General features: G+C 44.8%; 2 long non-coding RNA genes across 3 annotated transcripts in view; one reads left to right on the top strand and one right to left on the bottom strand.

The window, feature by feature from the left end:
* Nucleotides 1-22,769, bottom strand: part of LOC138372088 (uncharacterized) — a 304,998-nt gene that overhangs the window by 20,851 nt on the left and 261,378 nt on the right. The gene's annotated exons all lie outside the window — the stretch shown is intronic.
* On the top strand, nucleotides 13,101-20,417 carry LOC138372087 (uncharacterized). Its single transcript, XR_011230709.1, has 4 exons — nucleotides 13,101-13,730; nucleotides 16,634-16,780; nucleotides 17,926-18,068; nucleotides 20,287-20,417. It is a non-coding gene; the product is annotated as an uncharacterized lncRNA (long non-coding RNA).

The raw sequence follows: 22,769 nt of genomic DNA, 5'->3' as shown, positions 1-22,769 counted from the left end.
GCAGCGGTTGTATGGTACCCTGCAACGGTACAAAAAGTACCTCTAAAGGATACCTGTTCAACCAGGCTGTGACTCATACGTCAGGCTGCTCGCAGCCGTGTCAAACAGCCTGGTTGATCAGTCCAGCAACCAGGAGTCCTGGTCGACGACCAGGCCGCGGGGACGCTAAGCTCGGAAGCACCTCAAGGTAGGTAGGTACCCATATCTTAAGAAGCATATTAACAAACTGGAAAAGGTGCAAAGACATATCACTAAATGGCTCCCAGAACTGAAGGACAAGAGCTATGAGAAGTTAGAGGCATTAAATGTGCAAAAACTAGAAGATAGAAAAAAAAGGGGCGATATAATCACTACGTACAAAATAGTAACAGGAATCGATAAAATTGATAGGGAAGAATTTCTGAGACCCGGAACGTTTATTTATTTATATACAAGAAGGTACATTGGGTTTATGAGAGTACAGAGCATTAAAGTTTTTCATACATACATTCTTGTAAAGCCACTAGCACGCATAGAGTTTCAGGCAAATCCCTAAACTAACAGGTAATTTTAGACAATTCACAGCAAAATTGACAAATTTTACAGGTACATTTCAGCCTTACTATACAGGTACAGATAATTTTAAGTGGAATAATTACAGCAAACTGTCAAAAATGTTTACAGGAACATTGCAAGAACTTTTGACACAAAAGCAGATTAGAATAATACACAATAATAACAATACACAACAATGAAAGGATTACTAGGTACATTAGTATGTACCCAGGTACAGTCTCCGTGGTGTAGTGGTAGGACACTCGCCTGGCGTTCCGCGAGCGCTATGTCATGGGTTCGTATCCTGGCCGGGGAGGATTTACTGGGCACAATTCCTTAACTGTACCCTCTGTTTAACGCAACAGTAAAATGTGCACTTGGATGAAAAAAATTCTTCGCGGCAGGGGATCGTATTCCAGGGACCATAGGATTAAGGACTTGCCCGAAACGCTACGCGTACTAGTGGCTGTACAAGAATGTAACAACTCTTGTATATATCTCAAAAAAAAAAGAAAAAAAAAAAAAAAATTAGGCAACATTCCAGGGTTACACATTGGTTCACTGAAGCAAAATATGAGGATCATTTAAAGGAATAATGCAGCAGGATAATTACTCAATACAACAACCATGATATCAGAAGATACTGTTAATCACAACTACCTCTTAAACTCCAGCATTATGGAATCCAAAGCCTTGCCCTGGACTATATCCGATCCCAACTTAGTGACATACACCCCCTCCCCTTCCGGCCCGTTGGCGTCGTGAGGGGGCTTGGTGGACGGCTGCCGGAGTGTGATGCTCCGTTGGGCAGTCCTCTGTCCTTTTCTGGCCTTGCACTCCTGCTGCTGTCTTCTCCAATTGTGCCGGATCGCTTTTCCTTTTCCTTATGTTTCGTTTTTCTCCCCCCTCTTCTCCTATCTGCTTGTCGTTTCCTGCCGACCTTTTGCTTGTTTTGGATTATTTCTTTGGACTTCTTCTATTTTGACGCCTGGGTGCTTGAGGAGGCATACTCTTGCACCCGTAGAACTGTAGTACCCGACGTCTCGAGCGAGGGGAACCTTTTATTGTCAATCCCCCTTTCGTCGCTGAACCCGATCTCGACGGACTGACGGTTCTTAAGGTGGCGTTTGTGGGGCGTATACTCACGACGCACCCCTAGGGGCCCCGGCATGATCGGCGATAGCTTCCTGTTGGGTGTCCTGCCTCTAATTGTGGCTCCATGGTGGGCATGGGGGCACATTCGTGGATGAATTTGTCACCTTTCGTCTCTACGTCGTTGAATGTTTCCGTTGTACCCTCTCAGGCTCGTGGGGTGGGCGACCAAGCCCCCGAGTCGGCCTGTATTGGAAGACCTGGCTCTGTAGCTCCCGCTGCGTTGGGCCCCGACCTTGCTCCTCCTTTGACCGTCCTGACTTCTTCCCCCAGCTCCCCTCCCTCCTCTGAGGTTGGGTCGAGCCTCCAGCCCCCGGTGGTGACCACTTCGTCCCCTGGTGTGGCTAAGTCTTTCGTTGTGACTACTGCGCCTTTTGACCCCTCTCTCTCTAGGGGTTCTCAACGCCGTTCGCGCCCCAACCGCACTCGCTAGATTCCTTCCCGTGCTGATGCGTATCAGGCCTTGTTTGGTCCTGCTTCATGGGCCAAATACTTTGATCTCCTCCCTCTTGATTCTGCGCCTCCTGACGATTTCTCCCTCCATCGGCATCTTGTAGATTCCGTGGATGCGTGTGTTACTTTCAACCCCACTCGTCTCGGTACACGTGTCGTTGCTGCTCCTTCTCAGGATGCGGCTTCCCGCTTGGCTGCCTTATCTTGCCTTGGCGAGATCCCTGTTCGGGTCTCCAAGAACGTTCAGATGCATTCCAGTGTTGGCACTATTCTCCTCCCACCCCATGTTGCAACCGGTGTTCGGAATCTGCAGGATTGCCACGATGATATTCGGCATATCCTTGATGCCCAAGGCCATTCTGTCCTCCAGGTTGACTTGTTTACTCGTCCCCCTCGTGGTCGTCGCCGTCAACCCCTTCGCGTTGTGAAGATCACCTTTGATGGTAGGACCCTTCCATCCTCTGTCATTCTTGCTGGTGCTAGGTGCTCTGTCCAAGAGTATATTCCTTCTCCTCGACTTTGTAATAAGTGCTGGAGGTTTGGGCATGGTGCCCTCCGCTGCTCTGGGACTGTCTCTCTGTCCTTTGTGTGGGAGTGAAGGTCACTCTAAGTCGGAGTGCACTTCTCCCCAAGCTCGCTGCCTCAACTGCGGTGAGGCTCATCCTACGTTCTCCCGTGCCTGTGTCCATTACAAGCTTGAGGCGGCCGTCCTTAACCTGAAGCACCGGGAGCGTTTGTCTTTTCCTGAGGCGAGGCGCCAGGTTCGCCGGCTCCCGCCTTATACTAACATCTCTTATGCTCGCGTGTTGCGCTCTTCCTCTCCTCGTCCTTCCCCCTTCCTCAGACTCTCAACCGTTTCCGGGCCTTGGACCCTGATACGCCCACTGCCCCCTCCTCTGTTCCTTTGAGTTCTTTCCCGAGGGGTCCCCCTACTGGTCCTCTGTCTGGGGTTCCCCTTCTTTCAACCCGGTCTGTCATGTCTCCTGTGTCTTCTTCCTCGTCCCCCTCCGATCCTCCTTCCCATCCTCTTCCTCCATCTATCGGCTCTCCCTGCCGCCTGTCGGTGCAGGCGGATGTCCATCGCTCTCCTAACGGCCGTCGTGTGTGCTCTCGTTCGGCTTCTGTTGAGACACTGGAATCCGTTGCCCGGTACGTAGTTGCTGGGACACCTGTCTCTTTAAGTCAGAAGCGTAAGCCTGGCTCCTCTCCTTCCTCTTCCCCGGCGGGTAAGAAGGCTTCGCTTTCTTCCTTAGCTCCTACTTCTGGCTCTGTTGCTCCTTCCCCTCCCGTTTCAGTGGTTGCGCCCCCTGTTCCTGCTATGGAGGTTTCTTTGGCCCCTGCTTCCCTTTCGGTTGCTGCTCTTGCTGGGGTGCGCTCCCCTCTTTCTACTCCCCCTCTTCCTACTGCTGTCCTTGCCTGCTCCTCTCCGTTGTCTCCTCCTCTTCCTCCTCCTCCTCCGGACCCCGCCCGCCCACCTCTGATCTGTTCTCCCGTTTCCTTCCCTCCGTCTTTGCTCAGTTTACCCATGCCCCCTAACCCTGACTTTGCTGACCCTGATCCCGACCCTGATATTCTTTAACGTGCTCTGTTGCTCTTTCGCCTTTGTTTCCTTTCTCTTCTCGTCGTTGTCCATTCTTCAATGGAACGTTCGAGGTTATTACGCCAATTTCCTCGAACTCCAACTTCTGATTTCGCGGTTTTCGCCCCTTTGTGTCTGTCTCCAGGAGCCAATGCTTGGTGCTCGTCCTGGTCGTTTTCGTGGCTATTCCTTTCTCTCCCCCCCCCCCAGCCATTGCTGGGGCTTCTAATTCTTCTGCTCTCTTGATTCGTGCAGATGTTCCCTTTGTTCCTTTACTTTTTCCTTCGCCTCTCCATTGTTCTGCTGCTCGTATCTTTGTGGGGAAATGGTACACAGTTTGTTCCATTTATCTCCCCCCGAGTGTCCCGCTCTCTCTTCCTGATTTGAAACACCTCCTAGACTCCTTGCCGGAGCCTGTGCTCCTGCTGGGTGACTTCAATTGTCGTCATTCTCTTTGGGGTGACGTTCTGACGAATACCCGGGGTCGCCTCCTTGAGCCGTTTCTCCTATCTTCTTCCCTGTCTCTTCTGAATTCTGGTGAGCCCACTCATTTGGACTCTCGGACTCGCACCCTTTCTTGTCTTGATCTTTCTCTCTGCTCTTCTTCTCTTTACTTAGATTTCACGTGGCAGGTTCTTGATGACCTCCATGGGAGTGATCATTTCCCCATCCTTGTTTCCTTTTTCTCTTTTCGCCCTTCCCTCTCTTTCCCTAGGTGGCAGTTTGCTAAGGCAGACTGGACCCTATTTACCCTCAGTGCTGCTCTCTCTGACCTCTCCCTTCTGCTTCTCTCTCGCGCTCTCCTCCTTTTTCATGACACTGTCTTCAACGCTGCCCTCCGCTCTATTCCTCGCTCTTCCTCTCGGGGTCCACGGAAGTGCGTTCCCTGGTGGAATGCGGACTGTGCTCGGGCTGTCCACTGTAAGCGTGCAGCCTGGAAGAGGCACCGCCGTAGGCAGACGACCGATTCTTTTCTTTTCTTTCGGAAAGCGAGTGCGGTGGCCCGTAGGGCCATCCGTACGGCTAAACGTGAATGTTGGGCATCTTATGTCTCAACAATTACGTCCGAAACCCCTCTGGCCCAGATCTGGAAACGTATCCGCAAGATAGCGGGTAAGTTCGTTCCCGATGTTTCACCGGTCCTTCACCTCCATGATACTCTTGTGGCGGACCCGTTGCAGGTCGCTTCCGAACTGGGTTCCCACTTTTCTTCTGTTAGCTCTGGTCTTCATCTTCCCCAATCTTTCCTTCTTCGTAAACCTGTCCTTGAGTCTCGTCCTTTAGATTTCTGCACTCGTCTTCAGCTTCCCTATAATGATCCCTTCTCTCTCTGAACTTCGTTCTGCCCTGGCCCTCTGCGGTTCTACGGCGGCGGGCTCCGATGGTATTCATCGAGATGCTTCGCCATCTCCCTCTGAGCACGTCTCAGTATTTACTGAGTCTGTATAATCGGATCTGGGAGTCGTCGTCAGTCCCTGAGGACTGGCTCGATGCCGTTGTCCTCCCTGTTCACAAACCGGGGTCTCTGGGTACTTCCCCTAAGGACTTTCGCCCTATTGCTCTCACAAGTTGTGTCTGCAAACTCTTTGAACGTGTATGGTTAACGTTCGTCTGATGTGGTTCCTGGAACACCATCACCTCCTCTCCCCTTCTCAATTTGGTTTCCGCAAGTGCCGCAGCACGACAGATGTCCTGGTGAACTTGGAGGTCTATATTTCGTACTGCTTTTGCTGCGAAGACCTCCGTTGTTGCCGTCCTTTTTGACCTGGAAAAGGGCTTACGACACCTTGGCGTATTATCATATCCTATCTCAACTTCATTGCTTTTGGCCTTCGTGGTCATCTCCCTCTCTTTCTCCGCAGCTTCACTCTCTCGTCGTTCCTTTCGGGTGCGCCTTGGTACCGATCTCTCTCCCTCTTTTCAGCAATACGAAGGTGTGCCCCAAGGGTAGTGTTCTGAGCACTACTCTTTTCTGGTTGCCCTCAATGGTCTTCTTTCCTCTCTTCCTTCTGGTGTCTTCTCCGCTCTCTATGTCAGATGATCTTACCCTTTGTTGTCAGGGTGATGATTCGCCTCTCCTTCACGCCGGCTTCAACCTTGCAATTGATATGCCGTGTCGTCCTTGGGCCACTGATCATGGCTTCAAGTTTCTCTACTTCTAAGACTTGTGCCATGACATTTACGCGGAAACGGGTTGTTCTTCGTCCCTCTTTGTCACTTTATGGTCATCCCCTTGAATACAAAGATTCCGCGAAGCTTTTGGGGTTATTCCTTGACACTCGTTTGTCTTGGTCTCCCCATATCTCTTACCTCCGTGTTGAGTGCTCTAAGGCCCTTACCCTCCTTCGGGTCTTGTCCCATACTTCTTTGGGGGGCAGATAGGCGCGCACATCCTTGCTTTACATTCCTCTCTCGTCCTGTCTAAGCTCGATTATGGTTGCCCTGCTTACTCGGTCTGCTTCTCCTTCTACTCTTCGCCGTCTTGATGCTTTGCACCATACTGGGTTGCGCCTCACATTCTGGTGCCTTTTCGTTCGACTCCGTCCTTAGCTTGTATGTTGACACTGGCTTCCTGTCTCTCCAGGACCGCCGTGATCGCTACTGTCTTCGCTATCTTGCGCGGTCCTTGCAACATCCTTCCTCTCCGCCTCTGTCGTGCTTGTAACTTTTACCCCTCCTGCGGTTCCTGTTCCTCTTCACCACCTCCCTCTTTCTGTCCGGTTATCTCGCCTGCAGGATTCTCTTTCCGTTCGTATTTCTGATGTTTCTCCTCGTGTTGTTCCTTCTTTGCCCCCGTGGAGGGTCCCTCTTCCGCGGTTTTGTACATCCTTGACCCGTATCACTAAAGCTTTTAACCCCCTCCTACGGTTCTAAAACGCCTTTTCCTCGAGCACTTTTCTTCTCACTCCCGCTCCGTTTCTGTCTTCACCGATGGGTCTAAGTCAGCGGACGTGTTGGCTACTCTGTTGTTTTTCCTGATCGCACTTATGTGTCGCTTGCCTCCGGAGACTAGCATCTTTACAGCGGAACTTTATGCTATTCTCTATGCTCTTCGTCTCCTACTTTCTCGTGTCAGTCTTCCTTTGTAGTTGTTGTTGACTCTCGTAGTGCCCTCATGGCTCTCGGGTCCTTTAATCCAGTTCATCCAGTGGTTGTCGAGATCCAGCATTGGCTGTTTCTCGTTCACAAGTAAATTTAAGTCGGTTGAGTTTTGTTGGGTTCCCAGCCATATTGGTGTGTCTTTAAATGAGCGTGCGGATGCTGCCGCCAAGGAAGCTGTCCGCTCTTGTCCCATCTCTCGTAAGGGCATTCCGTATTCCGACTTTTACCCGGTTATCCATTCCTCAGTCCTTACCCGTTGGCAGGCTTCTTGGTTGTCTGTTACTGGTAACAAGCTACGTACTCTTAAATGTTGTTTCCCCGTGGCAGTCCTCCTTCCACCGTAACCGGCGGTGGGAAACAGCTCTGGCGAGGTTGCGTATTGGCCATACTCGCTTAACCCATGGTCACTTGATGGAGCGCCGCCCTGCTCCTTATTGTCCTAGTTGCATTGTCCCTCTTACGGTCGTGCATGTCCTTCTTGAATGTCCTGACTTCCAGGACGAGCGTATGTCTTGCTTTCCGACCGCCCCTCGCGGTCACCTGTCCCTCGATAGAATTCTTGGCGACTCTGATACTTTTGATATCGTTCGCCTTATGCGTTTTTGTTCTCGTATTGGCATCCTTGGTGATATTTAGCGCCCTCTGATTATTTTGCGTCTTTGATGGTGCTACATAGCCTTCCCGGTTTGGTGCCTTCTTTTGATAATTACTTACTTACTTAGTGACATACACCAACGTGTAGCCATCAATGATACCTCTTCCACTCTACCAATAACTGTTCGAGTGCCACAGGGCAGCATCTTGGAACCTCCTCTATTTCTTATATATATCAATGATCTGCTTAATGTTTCTAATATTCTTAAACCTATATTGTTTGCTGATGATACTATCCTCATCTATTCAGACCCCAACCCCACATACACTAAATAATGTTTTGAATAATGAATTAAAAAAAGTCTACTTAACAAGAGACTCAACTTCAGCACCCACATTCAACACATAACTAAGAAAGTCTCTAAAACAGTTGGTATACTTTCCAAAATTAGATATTATGTTTCTAACTCTGCTCTCCTCTCACTATATTATGCATTTTAATCTATCCCTATCTTACTTATGGTATCTATGCGTGGGGGGTCAACCACTGCAAACCACCTAAAGCCCATCATTACCTAGCAAAAAAATCTGCCATCAGAATAATAACAAACTCTGCTTTCAGACAACACTCGGCTCCCTTGTTTAAATCCCTTAACATGCTAATAAAACCCTCGATTCTTGAGGCTGTGGTCTTGTTTGAAGGCATATTTGCCACCGTTCACTGTGCCTCTTTGAGGAGGCCAGGTTCTGGCTTATGGTCCCTTATAGGCCAATAGAACCATGCAAATGACAACACCTAATAGTATGACACATTAGAAATAGTAGCTTCAGCAAACCACTGGAGCTCGCCTAGAAATTGGCGTTTCATTACATTCAATGCTGGATTTTTTAACTGTGATTAATATATTTCTAAATTGTTTTACAGGAAACACAATATGAACTGGCAGAGAGTTTCCAGTTCGAGAAAATTAAGAGGCTTTAAAAAGTGAAATTAAAAATATAGTTCATGAAGTGAAGTATGGCAAACATACTATCATTTAGCCTATGGCCAGAGTGGTGCTGGAAAAAGCACCACTATTGAAACCCTACAAAAAGAAGCACTTCAAGGGCTGCTAAAATTAAAGGAAGAAGAAGAAACTGTAAGTTTTTCTTAAATACTGTACTGTATTAGCTAGCTAATCCTGATTTCACTTGTAGAGTATATTATAACAATTATATACAATGGGGCCTCGACTTACGATGCTAATCCGTTCCCAAAGATGGATCGTAACTCGAAATATTGTAAGTCGAAGTGATTTTTCCCATAAGAAATAAAGGGATTTGAATTAATCCGTTCCCCACCCTCCAAAATATTAACATAAATACATTTTATACTGAATACAATGTTTTTTTCTAACTACAATACAGTACCTAAGTTGATCTTACCTTTATGGAGGGCTCTTGAGGGCGTATGGATGATGATGGGGGGGGTGGGGGAGGAGGAGGAGGAGAGGTATTACTGTTTGCAAGGGGAGTCCCCTTCCATTATCACATCAGGCAGTGATGTTTTCTCTGGGGTACTCTCTCTCCTACGTTTTGCCTGAATACCACTAGGACCTGGTTGTGGTTCAGTGCTTGTTTGTCTCACTACAAATTTGTCAAGACACATTTGTTTTTCCCTTTGTTTTAACATTTGTCTGTAATGATGCATCGCAGTGTCATTGAATAGGTTAAGGCAACAACCTACTGCAGCTTGATTTGGGTGAGTCGTTTCAGCAAAGGTTTGCAATTCTTCCCATGCTGCGGACATTTATTTAATTGTTGAGGAAGAGACATTCTGTACTCTTGTTTCTGCTCTATGGTCATCCTTACATGGGTTTTCATATGTTGAGCTTTACCACTGACTTTCCTGGGACTCATGGTGTGATATATAATAATTACTTTAATGTTCAAAAATGCAAAAAATCACCACAAACGAGAAATTTCTTATAGGGGCGATCGTCACTAAGCGGGCAGCTGTAGTAAACTGAGGCAGGTCTGACCGCGTGACGGGGAACCACGCGCTCGGTCGACGCGAATGTGTACCAACAAATATCGGAAGTCGACGACGCCATCGGATGTCGAGTCGCATTTTTCGATGAAATTTACATCGTAACTCGAAATTATTGTAAGTAGGGGCAATCGTAAGTCGAGGTGCCACTGTACACTGGTACTGTACCTTCGTTTATGCATTTAATCCGTTCAAGGTTAATTTGTCTGGTAGACAAGATCCCTCTGCAAATCAAGGGTCCCAGAATGTGGAATGACCTTCCCAATCATGTCAAATTTAATTGTGGTCCTCTGTTTATTCAGTTAAAATTACTTCTACTGTTCTGTTTAAATTTCTGCTGTTCCATCCATCATATAATTATCATTCTTTTTTCCCTTTTTCAATTCAATTTATGCTTTGATCTAAATTAGTTTTAACGACTGAACTGTGCAACGTGCCAGTAGGCGTTTGATGGGTGGTGCGCAACGCGTTTCAGGGATCTTATAGGTATAGCGTATGATTCAAAACTCCTGCAGCTACATGGGCTTTACATCGGCTTCCTCAGGGCTCTTGTAAACAGATGCCATTTAAAAAAAAAATCATGTACAGTGTCATGGTTTGTGTCAAAGAATTTTGTCACACCTGTGTCTCGGAGGTCTGTCAAGAATTTGGCGGTGGTGGACCTTTAAATGTTGTCTAGGGGAATTTATTTCCCTAGATAACATCTATTCCCCATTCCAAATGGTTACTGGAGCCTAGGGGAAATTAAGGAGTATGGAAAACAGCCTAGTACAAAGACACAAATTTATTTGCATAAGACACACGATAATATATATTCAACAATGTGAATTCCTTACAGCTCAAGGTCATGCTGTAGTAAAATAACCTCCAAGTGGGCTCTGGCTACCCTATGGCTCACAATCCCAAACCTGGAACCTTGCACACAGCCTCCACACCTACCAACCGGTGACACACACATTTACACCTCTAGGAAACCTGGGCTCTTATAAAACATCACCAAAGTCCATCACCTAGTGGTATTCAGGCAAACGTAGGAGAGAGAGTACCCCAGAAAAGTCATCACTGCCTGATGTTATGATGGAAGGGGACTCCCCTTCCAAACAGTAACACCTCTCCTCCTCCCCCCTCATCACCATCTTCCATACGCCATCAAGAGACCTCCATAAAGGTAAGATAAACTTATGTCCTGTATTGTAGTTATAAAAAAAACATTATTCAGTATAAAATGTATTTGTAAGTTAATTCTGAGGGTGGGGAACGGATTAATTAAATTCCCTTTATTTCTTATGGGAAAAATCACTTCGACTTCGCTTCGACGTTCCCAGAGACTAATCAGTCTCTGGGACCGGATTACCATTATAAGTCGAGGCCCCACTGTATAAGAGAAAATAATTTTTTGGAAAGAACTTATTTCCTGCACACAGGGGAGGTGGTGTATTTCAAGCCCGAGCAGTACAGTGGTTAAGTTTTAGTCTAAGTTCCCGAAGTCTTAAGTTTCAGTATCTTGTGTGAAACACTGTGCGTATTAGTGGCTTTAGGCTTTGTATATACTAGCTCTATCTAAAAGACCAACATTCTGGACCAACATGTATAATTATTATGTATCGTGCCACGAGTCCCAGGAAAGTCAGTGGTAAGGCTCAACATATGAGATCCCATGTAAGAATGACCATAGAGCAGAAACACGATCATTCGTAAATACGAAGATGGTATGCGGGTAGGTGAACTGGCTAGGCAGTACAACAAATCTGTCAACGATATCCACCATACTGGCTAAGAAAAATGACATTATGAGTGCTAAAGTGGTAAAAGGCGTATCAATAATCACGAAACATAGAACACAAAAACTTGAGGATGTTGAACAGTTATTATTAATTTGGATACACAACAAGGAGTTAGCAGGTGATAGCATTTTGGAGGCCATCATTTGTGAAAAGGCAAGAAAATTGCATGAAGACCTTTTAAAGAAAACCCCTGGAACGAGTGATGCAGAAGTGAAAGAGTTTAAGGCGAGCAGGGGATGGTTTGAGAAATTTAGAAAAAGAAGTGGAATTCATAGTGTTGAGGCATGGGGAGGCTGCCAGCTCAGACAAACCAGCGGCTGAAAGATTCATGGGCAAATTTAAAGATTTTATGCAGAGGGAGGCATACCTACCACAACAAGTGTTAATTGTGACAAGACAGGGCTATTCTGGAAAAGATTGCCAAAGAAAACATACATTACCAAGTAGAAATCATTGCCTGGACACAAGCCTATGAAAGATCGGTTTACTCTTGTGTTGTGTGGTAATGCGAGTGGCGATTTGAAAATTAAACCCTTGCTTGTGTATCATTCCGAAAATCCAAGGGTTTTCAAAAAATATAATGTGCAGAAACACAAAATGTGTGTGATGTGGAAGTCTAAGGCATGGGTGACTAGGCAATTTTTTACGGAGTGGGTGAATATGGTGGTGCGCCCTGCCATCAAAAAATATTTGTAGAAGAACAGTTTGCCACTCGAGGCCCTGCTTCTCCTCGATAATGCTCCTGCCCATCCTCCAGGCTTGGAAGATTCATTGGATGAGGAATTTAAATTTCTTACAATAAAGTTCCTTTCTCCCAACACCACTCCTCTACTTCAGCCTATGGACCAGAAAATCATTGCCAATTTTAAGAAACTTTATGAAAGGGCACTTTTCCAGAGATGTCAAAGTGACGGATGCCACAAACCTTACCCTCAAAGAGTTCTGGAAACACCATTTTAACATTTATAGTGCTTTAAAACTTGTTGACAAAGCCTGGCAAGAAGTGACTGTAAGAACCATGATCTCTGGCTGGAGAAAACTGTGGCTTGAATGTGTTGCAGAACGAGACTTTGAGGGGTTTGAGCCTGAACCTGAAGTGCCTCTCGTTGAGGAAATTGTTTCTCTGGGTCGGCAATTGGGTTTGGAGTTGGATGGTACTGATGTTGAGGAGTTGGTGGAAGAACACAACGAAGAACTGACCACCGAAGAACTCCAAGCCCTTCAAAAGGAGCAGCTGAGGAAATTTCTTCAGGGAAGGATGTGCCAGTAGAGGATGTTTCTTCCTCAAAAATTAAGAAAATGTGTGCAATATGGGAAGAATTGCAAACCTTTGCTGAAACGACTCGCCCAAATCAAGCTGCAGTATGTCGTTGTCTTAACCTATTCAATGACACTGTGATGCATCATTACCGACTAACGTTAAAAAGAACGGAAAAACAAATGTCTCTTGACAAATTTGTAGTGAGACAAACAAGCACTGAACCACAACCAGGTCCTAGTGGTATTCAGGCAAAACGTAGGAGAGAGAGTACCCCAGAGAAAACATCACTGCCTGATGGGATAATGGAAGGGGACTCGCCTTCCAAACAGTAATACCTCTCCTCCTCCCCCCCCCCCCCCCCATCACCATCTTCCATATGCCATCAAGAGCCCTCCATAAAGGTAAGATCAACTTAGGTACTGTATTGTAGTTAGAAAAAACATTGTATTCAGTATAAAATGTATTTGTATGTTAATATTTTGGAGGGTGGGAACGGATTAATTCAATTCCCTCTATTTCTTATGGGAAAAATCGCTTCGACTTACGATATTTCAAGTTACGATCCGTCTCTGGGAACGGATTAGCATCTTAAGTCGAGGCCCCATTGTAATTTGAAAATGAAAAAAATATGAATAAATTTGGGATTTTTTTTTTTAACAAGTTAAGGGTCCTCTGATAGGTTAGGTGGGCAGGAAATTCTCATAGTTTCAAAACGTTACGAAAAACGTTAAGTCTCCTATTCTAACCTTACCGAGTCGGGCAGACGACTCAAACAGAAAACGGAACAGTACGTCACTTTTGTGACGTACTGTTCTGTTTTAAATGACGTATTTCATTTCAAATTACTGTACGTCCAAGTTTGACCATAGAGCGCATACGAGCTAAAGTGACGTTATTTTTAAGAGGACGGGTTGCTCACAGCCTGTACTGATGCTGATGATTTTTTTTTTCCAAATGGTGTCCTTTTACTGGAGTCCTGAGACACAGGATGTGAGCCCAGTGTTGCAGCGGGAGTTTTGAATCATTCCCTATACAGTACCTTAAAATGCCATACTGCACTCTGCGCACCCCTGTTTGGGCTCATTAAGGCGCTCTGTACAGTGCAGTGGTTAATTATATTTTCTTTTTCAGGCCAATATAGACCTCTCCTTCACCTTGGGAGAGGTCTATCATTCCAGTATCAACAACTTGACAACGGGCAGTAAATGCAAAGATTTAAATAATTTGCAAGCAAGTCAAAAGGTATCCCCACTGGGATACTTGAGTTTTTTTATTGATTGTGCGTCTCTCGTCTGTAACTAGTGTTTTTCAGTTCCGGAAGCCTTTTTGTAGCATGCCGTTGCACCTTTTCCAGTTTATTTATGTGCTTCTTGACACTTGTGCACCATACAACTGCTACATATTCAAGTTTGGCCTCACAAAAGTAATGAACAGTTTCTTTAGTATTTCACCATTTATATACTGTACATGTAATTAGAAGCAAGCAATGCATGCACTCCTCTCACAATGTTCTTTGTGTTCTTCTGGCGACAGCTTACTATCCAAAACCACCCCTAGGTCTCGTTCTTTATTAGTTCTGTAATTCCTTTCCACATAATTTGTAAGTTGTGTGTGGTCTATTTTCTCTGATTCCACATTGCATAATATGGTATTTATTCACATAGAATTCCATTTGCCACTTGATGCTCCAAGCACTATCTAGATCAATTTGAAGAGCATTACAATAGTCTGTATCTCCTATCTTCACCAGTATCTTAGCATCATCCATAAACAAGTTAACATAATTCTGTATTCCTTCTGGTAGATCGTTTATGTAGACGATGAGCATTATTGGTGTGAGAACTGAACCCTGTGTTACTCCACTAGTAACACTCCTCCAGGCAGATACATTGTCTCTGATTACTGCTCTCATCTGTCTTGTCAGTTAAAAAAAAATTTCATCCATGTCAGAAGTCCCCCTGTCACCCCTCCATGTTTGTTTCCAGAACAGCCTCTTGTGTGAGATTCTATCAAAACCTGTTTTTTAAGTACAGATAGACACAGTATACCCAATCACCTCTTTCCTGTAGTATATCTGTGGCTCTCTCATAAAAAGTAAGTAGATTTGTTACACAGGATCTTCCTGTTCAAAAACCTTATGTCTATTCATTATTATGTCATTACTCTGTGTTCAATCCATTTGGCTTTAAACTATTTTCTCTAGTTGGAGGGGTGTTGCCAATGGTAATGGGCCTGATTCCCCCATCCTTCTTCTTAGTGATTCATATTATGTTCAAAAAACAATAAACAGTTTTGTTATTATACTATATACACATGTTATATATAAGTATTTGCATGTTTTGTTCACCATAACGAACCACTAAGTTGGTATTGAGTCAAAAAGCAGCAAAGAATGGCCACCATTCATCAGCCACTCCCTCACCTCACTCACCAACATGCTCCTCCCACCATACTGTGTTTGCTTTTATTCACTATACACAGACATTATATATAAGTATCTACATGTTTTGTTCACCATAACTGTACATCTAAGCTTGTATGGTGAGTTCAGGCAATAAGAGACGTAGCTACTCTCACAGTCAGCTGGTGGCTGCCACCCTCGCTGGTTCAAGGCCAGATGCACTAATATTTCTCCTCCAACAATAGTTTGTGGTGTTATTACACTATATACACACATTTATGTTTTATATCTACACGTTTTATTCACCATACCTGTACAAATAAGCTGGTATGGTGCCCAAAGACCATAGTGGCCACCAGTACATAACATGTATATGACACCCTTCCCTCACCAAAATGGCAGCTCCCAACCATACTCCTATTGCTGTTATTACACTATACACACGTTATATACAAGTATCTACATTTGTGTTCACTATAGCGAACCACTAAGCTGGTATGGTAAGTTTAGTCAATAAAAGGTGACCACACAGGTGGGGGGGTCTGGTAGCTGAGCGGACAGCGTGCAATACTTTTAATTCTGTGGCCCGAGTTTGATTCCTGGACCAAGCAGAAACAAATGGGCAAAGTTTCTTTCACCCTGATGCTCCTGTTACCTAGCAGTAAATAGGTACCTGGGAGTTAAACAGCTGTTATGGAGCTGCTTCCTGGGGGGAGGGGTTTGGAGGGAAAGAAAGAAATTAGTTAGTAGTTAGTTACAGCTGATTGGCAGTTGAGAGGTAGGCTGAAAGAGCCAAAGTTCAACCCCCACAACAACAACTAGGTGAGTACACAGTCAGATGATGATGCCACCTCCCTCCCTCTTTCAGCATTACTCCTCCCACCATGGAGCACAGCGCTAAATATCTCCACAATCCTGCTATTATCAGAATCCTGGTCAGTTTTATCACAGGGGTCTTCTGTAATACTATCATTGCTAAATAATAGCATGTACATATATATTTTGACATTTTTAGGCACTGCTGTGGTCACTAGCTGAACAGGGGTGCTGTGAGCTCATGCTGCGTGCGCTAGCCTTGGCGGCTCAGTTAGTACTGAGGCTCTCCCACCCAGGAATGTTGCCCACAGTGTTTTTCTAGGTGGTGTCTGTTAACTATCGGTCGTGGCTGGACTAAAGCTGCCCCTATCCCTCACAGGGCATTTAAAATCGTGTGCTAGAGCCTCAATCGTCTATATATATATTGTGCAGGTTTGGTAAAGCTACTCCCATCGTCTATATATGTATTGCGTGGTCTAAGGGTTAAAAAAGGCAGAACACCATCCCGGCCCTAGACATCATGATTCATTGGTAGGCGTTTCTTGGATTTATTTTGGCAGTTTTGAAGCTGCTGTCTCATTTCTAGCCAGCAGTGGTCTGGTTTTTCTCGCTGACTTTCTGGGTGCTTCTCGAGTAGTTGCAGAAATAATGAAACCTCACAAATTTTATCATGGTACCACTGCTCCATGTGCCTCTGACCCCCTTGGAACCTGGCCTCCTCTCTGGAAGGGCCAGGTTCTGGCTCGTCGTCCCCATAAGTCAAAAAGAACTCTGCAAATGATGGCACCTATTAATTTGGCACTATATCAACATAGCTTCAGGGAACCACCTGGACTCGCTCAGAAATAGACATCTCATTACATTAAATGCTGTTTTTTGCATTTTTGCACTTTATTATTAGTTAACTGAACTTGTCAATATTTTTCAGAAAATTAAGATAACTGACTTCGACGAGTGCATGGAAAAAAATAGAGGCATTTAAAAAAAATATTAAAAGGGCTTCTACAAGGCTGAATCTGCAATCGTCAAGGAGCCACACTGACGAAACTACAAGTGGACTCTGCCATTGCCCAAGGTAAGAATTCTTTTTTTATATTTTCTGGGGGGAGCCACTTTGGCTCTCCCCGGAGCTATTCAGGCTGATATGGATATTCCTAACTTTGGTATCAGTCGATGTAGGTGGAGTTCTAGGCCTACCGTGGACCACGACCAGAACCTGGCCCCCCCTCAGAGAGACACGAGGTGCAATGGCCTATAGATATGCACATGTGATTTTGGAGCATTCTATATCTGCCATCGATCAGGACAGGCACCCAGAAAAGTAAGCGCCTCAAAACAAACATCTTCACTTGGACCATCGACTTGCTTTGGCGTCACCAGCAGCTTATTTTCATCTAATTTTGTTATGAAATGATACTTTTTCAAAGTATAAATGTTTTTCCATGTTCTACATTCAGCACCAACATTATAATGAGTAAATATATCATATTTATTCATTACTAGCATAATGTCAGGGAGCTTTGGGTGGCTTTGGGTAGCTTTGGGTAATTAGACGGCCCCCGGATTATTCCTGATAGGTGTGCTTTCTTCTTGACCTTCACAGACTTCATTTTGGTGTGCATGGTAGCAGAATAAATGGAAAAACTCTGAGAGGTGGAAACAATGAGCATCGGGCAGCACACTTCCTCCAGGGAGCAACACGTTAGTGAAGTTGAAATGGGATATTATGGGTTGGTCTAGCAGTTAGTTTCAATCACATTTGGGTCACTGTGTACTTTTCTGCCTTCTAAAGATGTTAAATCATCTGTGGGTAGCTGATGGCTCAAGGAGCAGCTGACAAAATTGGAGGAGCAGCAGAGGCGTGTCGTTAAACCACCACCACCAACAACAAGCAACATAATACGGCACGTCAGTTTGGATAGCTTCAGGGAGCCTCTGGGGCTCGCCAAGAAAATAGGGTTTCCATTACATTGAACACTGGTTTTTTTACATATACATGTTCAGGGAAGGGATTTTAACAAATATCCAATTTTTTTTATAAAGAACACTTCATTTTTGGCGCACCACCAATTTGTCACAATAAAAGCAGCGCAGCACTGGAGTTAATTCTTATAATCACCACATTATTTTAGGATCTTAAGCAGGCTTAACAGAGGCTGACACATCCATATGTTCTGTTTTACCTATCATTATATATATATTGTTTTTCATTGATTTCAGGCTCATTGCTCTTCATCGACCTCATGGGTGTCGAAACAATGGATGATGTATCAGGTACGGCGTCAACAACCCAGGAGGAGATGAAGAGCGGGAGCAAAACACTCTCATATTTGAGAGCGTTTCTCGAGGATGTGGCCAGCAAGGTAAGATAAATCATCTTGAATTGACAAACATTCTCTTGTACTATAAATTTGTACCTACAAGAATGTCTTTGTTTATTTGTTCAGAGGTTGAAGGCCAGATGCTTTGGGCTAGCCTAACCCAAACTTGCAGGATAAAGGGTTTGGGGTACAGAATTGACGAAGCTAGTATTAGTTTCATTACATTCAATGTTGATTTTCTGTGGGGAGCCCCTTTGGCTCCCTGGAGCTATCGGGCTAATATGTGAATCATTAGACCTGGGCATTAATCTAAGGAGTTCAGCCTACCAGGGACCACGAGCCAGAACCTGGCCCCCCCTCAGAGAGGCACAGGGAGCATTGGCCCTGGAAAATCCCTGTGGTTGGGAATTTTCCTTATCTGCCATCGACCGGAGTTAGGCACCCAGAAAGGTAGGCATAACAAAACAGGCCCTACATGGTAAGAAAATTGCAACCAAAAACTGAACAAAGAGGCAGAATTCCCTCCAGTCCCAAGGAAAACAAGCAAACCTCACACACCATACCTTGTAGTTGCGCAGGTTGTCCGCACAACCTTTCCCCCCCCCCCCCGCGCTGGCTACCTAGTACTCCAGCTTGTCAGCTAATGCGAACCAGGGCAGACATCTTCTCTGGCCTCACTTTCCAAGCAGTGTCTGCCTTTATGGTGTCCTCTGCGGTGTTACGTGTGGCAGCCAGGTGTCCACAAGAGGGGGGGTCTGTCTAATTACCCAAAGCTACCCAAACTTACTCAAAGCTGCACAAAGCTTCCTAGCATTGTTAATAATGAATAAATGATATATTTATTCATTATATAAAAGGTATCATTTAATAATGAAATTAGATGAAAATAAGAAGCTGGCAATGCCATAGCAAGTCAACGGTCCAAGCGGTTTGCTGGCATATAAGCCTCCTGTACCTACCTAACCTAATAACCAACCTACCCAAACATAACTAAACCCAACCTATCCAAACATAAATTAATATAACCTCTAGGCAACAATATATCTTGAATACAGGGGTACCTCGGTTTACAAATTTAATCCGTTCCTGGAGACGGTTCGTAACCTGAAAATTCATAAACTGAAGCGAATTTCCCCATAAGAAATAATGGGAAATGAATTAATCCGTTCCCGACTCCCAAAAACTTCACTTCCAAGTAAATTTTATACCTAATTCACCTAAATCTTCACTACAAAAGTATATTCAATTTATTACTTACTCTCTCTGATGACTCCTGTTGGCGTATGGAAGAGGGTGAGGAGGAGAGGTGTTACTGTTTGGAAGGGGAGTCCCCTTCCATCAGGCAGTGAAGACCTCTCTGGAGTGCACTCTGGCACGATTTGCCTGCATACCACTAAGACCTGGTTGTGGCTCACTGCTCGATTTTCTCACAAGGAGACGTTCCACTGAAGATTGTTTTTCCCTTCTTTGCCACACCTGTCTGTATTGAGGCATCACATTGTCATTGAAAATATTAATGCAACAGCCTACTACAGCTTTCTGTGGGTAAGTCGTTTCAACAAAAGTTTGCATTTCTTCCCACATCCTACACCACTTTCTAATTGTTGAGGAAGGGATATTCTCTGCCTCATCATCCTCCTGAAGAAATATCCTCAGCTGCCTCTTGTTGCTGCTCCTTTTGAAGGGCTTGGAGTTCTTCGGTGGTCAGTTCTTTGTTGTGTTCTTCCATCAACTCCTCCACATCAGCACCATCAAATTCCAAGTCCATTTTCTGGCCCAGAGTAACAATTTCCTCAACAATAGGCTCTTTATTTAAAAGCTCAAACCCCCTCAGTCTAGTTCTGGCACACATTCAGGCCACAATTTTCTCCAGTCAGAGATCAGGGTTCTTTGAGTCACTTCTTGCCAGGCTTTGTCAAAGTTTTGAAGCACTACAAATGTTAAGAGGGTTTTCCAGGACCATTGCTCCCTGTGCCTCTGAGGGGGGCCAGGTTCTGGCTTGTAGTCACTGGTAGGCTGAACTCCTTAGAATATATTGTCCCGGTCTAATGAATCCCATATTAGACTGGTAGCTCCAGGGAGCCTCCTGGACTTATCTAGAAAATAACATCTTTACATTTAACAGTATTTTTGGATGGGCAGTTTATCATTAACTTTATTTAAATCCAAAATTAATATCTGAATAAGTGGTGTATGAAAAGTACTTGGCTGTCTATATGTAATATTTTTTAGATAAAGAATTATTTTAATTTGTTTTCAGGGTTCCAGCACATCTTATCAGAACAGCAAACGGACCCATTATTTACACGAGATAGAGAAGAGGACTCCAGCAATGAAGATGCATGAACTCCAGCAATTTTATCAAACCTGCAAAAAATCTAGCAGAACAACTATGTATTTTATGAAATAAAGTTTTAAATTGTTAACAATTTTCCCACCCCCCACCCCCCCCTCAAGTAAAAAGTTTATGGCAAGGTTTTGATATTTACTAATATTCAGAAATTTCTTGCAAGATATTGCATAGGTGTAGTGTGCTTAATAAATATTTGAAGTACTCCATATATAAAGACTTAATGTTCATGTAAATGATTAGTGGAATAGAAAATGTTGACAGTTTGATGACCAATTTATGATTGGGTTATACTGTAAAATAATAATTTATTTTAGGACTATTAGAGGGGCTCCCTGACCCCTAAGCACTGTATAAGATAATCAAATTATGGTTAGGTTCTCAGCCATACCAATGTTGCCTTCAATGACCTAGCAGGTGTTACTACTGAAGCCATTCATACTTTTTTTTTTTTTTTTTTTTTTTTTAGTTTCCCTAGAGTTAATTCCTAACTTGGATTTCTGACTTGTCATTCATAATGAAGTCTGCAATTGTTTGAGAGATTAAGATTGAAATTCCCTTGGCTTTCCTTCTACAACTAGATATTGATGGATTCTGGGCGATTCACGATCGCCCAGAATCGCGATCGTGACTGTTGTTTAGAATCCTTCTACAGTGACAAATCACCAGAGCGAAACACTGGTATCAGGTAACCCCTGGTGACAAATTGAGATCTGTAAGTGACCTAGAGTGACTTAAGTGCCGCTGCCTAAGTAATCTGCGAGTGACTTTTACCACAGTGCCCCCTCACTGTCTGGCTCATTGTCGCCGTGAGGGGGCTTGGTGGGCAGCTGCTGGATTGTGATGCTCCATAGGTCAGTCCTCTGTCCTTTTGCAGCCTTATGCTCCTGCTGCTGCCTTTCCCAATTTTGCCAGACCCCTTTTCCTTTTCCTCGTGTTTCATTTTTCTCCCCCCCCCCCTTCCCTCTTCTATCAAATTGTCATTTCCTGCCGACCTTTTGCCTGTTTTGATTCTTTCGACCTTTTGTTTTGACGCCCGGGTGTTTGAGGAGGCATACTCTTGCACCCGTAGAACTGTAGTACCCAACGTCTTGAGCGAGGGGACCCTTTTATTGTCAAGCCTCCTTTCGTCACTGAACCCGCTCTCGACGGACTCGCAGTTCTTAAGGTGGCGTTTGTGGGGCGTATACTCGCGATGCACCCCTGACGGGCCCCGGCAAGATCAGTGATAGCTTCTTGTTGGGTGTCCTGCCTCTAATTATGGCTCCATGGAGGGTGTGGGGGCACATTCGTGAATGAAAGTTTTCCCTCGTTTTCATGGCTACCTACCTTGAGGTGCTTCCGGGGCTTTGTGTCCCCGCGGCCCGGTTGTCGACCAGGCCTCCTGGTTGCTGGACTGATCAACCAGGCTGTTAGACGCGGCTGCTCGCAGCCTGACGTATGAGTCACAGCCTGGTTGATCAGGTATCCTTTGGAGGTGCTTATCCAGTTCTCTTGAACACTGTGAGGGGTTTGCCAGTTATGCCCCTTACGTGTAGTGGAAGCGTGTTGAACAGTCTCGGGCCTCTGATGTTGATAGTTCTCTCAGAGTACCTGTTGCACCTCTGCTTTTCAACGGGGGTATTCTGCACATCCTGCCATGTCTTCTGGTCTCGTGGCATTTCTGTGTGCAGGTTTGGGACCAGCCCCTCAATTATTTTCCACTTGTAAATTATGTATCTCTCCCGCCTGCGCTCAAGAGTACAGATTTAGGCTCTTTAGTCGGTCCCAGTAATTTAGATGTTTTACCGAGTGGATTCTAGCAGTAAAGGATCTCTGCACGCTCTCTAGGTCAGCAATTTCTCCAGCTTTGAAAGGGGCTGTCATTGTGCAGCAGTACTCCACTCTAGAGAGCACAAGCGTTTTGAAAAGTATCATCATCGGTATAGCATCTCTAGTGTGAAAAGTTCTTGTTATCCAACCTGTCATTTTTCTTGCAGTTGTGACGGCTACTTTGTGTTCTTTAAAGGTAAGGTCTTCCGACATGAGTACACCCAGATCCTTTACATTGCCTTTTCGTTCTGTTATGATTTGCCCGAGTTTTGTACGTAGCGCATGAGCTGGAACTTATCCTCGTTAAACACCGTATTATTTTCTGTAGCCCATAGAAAGACCTGATCTACATCTGATTGGAGGTTTGCCGTGTCCTCTGTTGCCAACTCAAATGAAAATCCTAGTGTCATCTGCAAAGGATGATAGTGCTATAGGTTGTTCTGGTCTATGTCCGATATGAGGATGAGAAAGTACTGGAGCAAGCACAGTACCCTGGGGGACTGAGCTCTTCACGGTTGATGGGCTGGATTTTATTTTGTTGACTGTTACACATTGGGTTCTGTTAGTCAGGAAATTGTAGA

This window comes from Procambarus clarkii, chromosome 37 (assembly GCF_040958095.1).
Source record: "Procambarus clarkii isolate CNS0578487 chromosome 37, FALCON_Pclarkii_2.0, whole genome shotgun sequence".
Taxonomy (NCBI): domain Eukaryota; kingdom Metazoa; phylum Arthropoda; class Malacostraca; order Decapoda; family Cambaridae; genus Procambarus; species Procambarus clarkii.
Note: the sequence above shows the minus strand (reverse complement) of the source record. Positions and strands in the feature narration are given on the sequence as shown.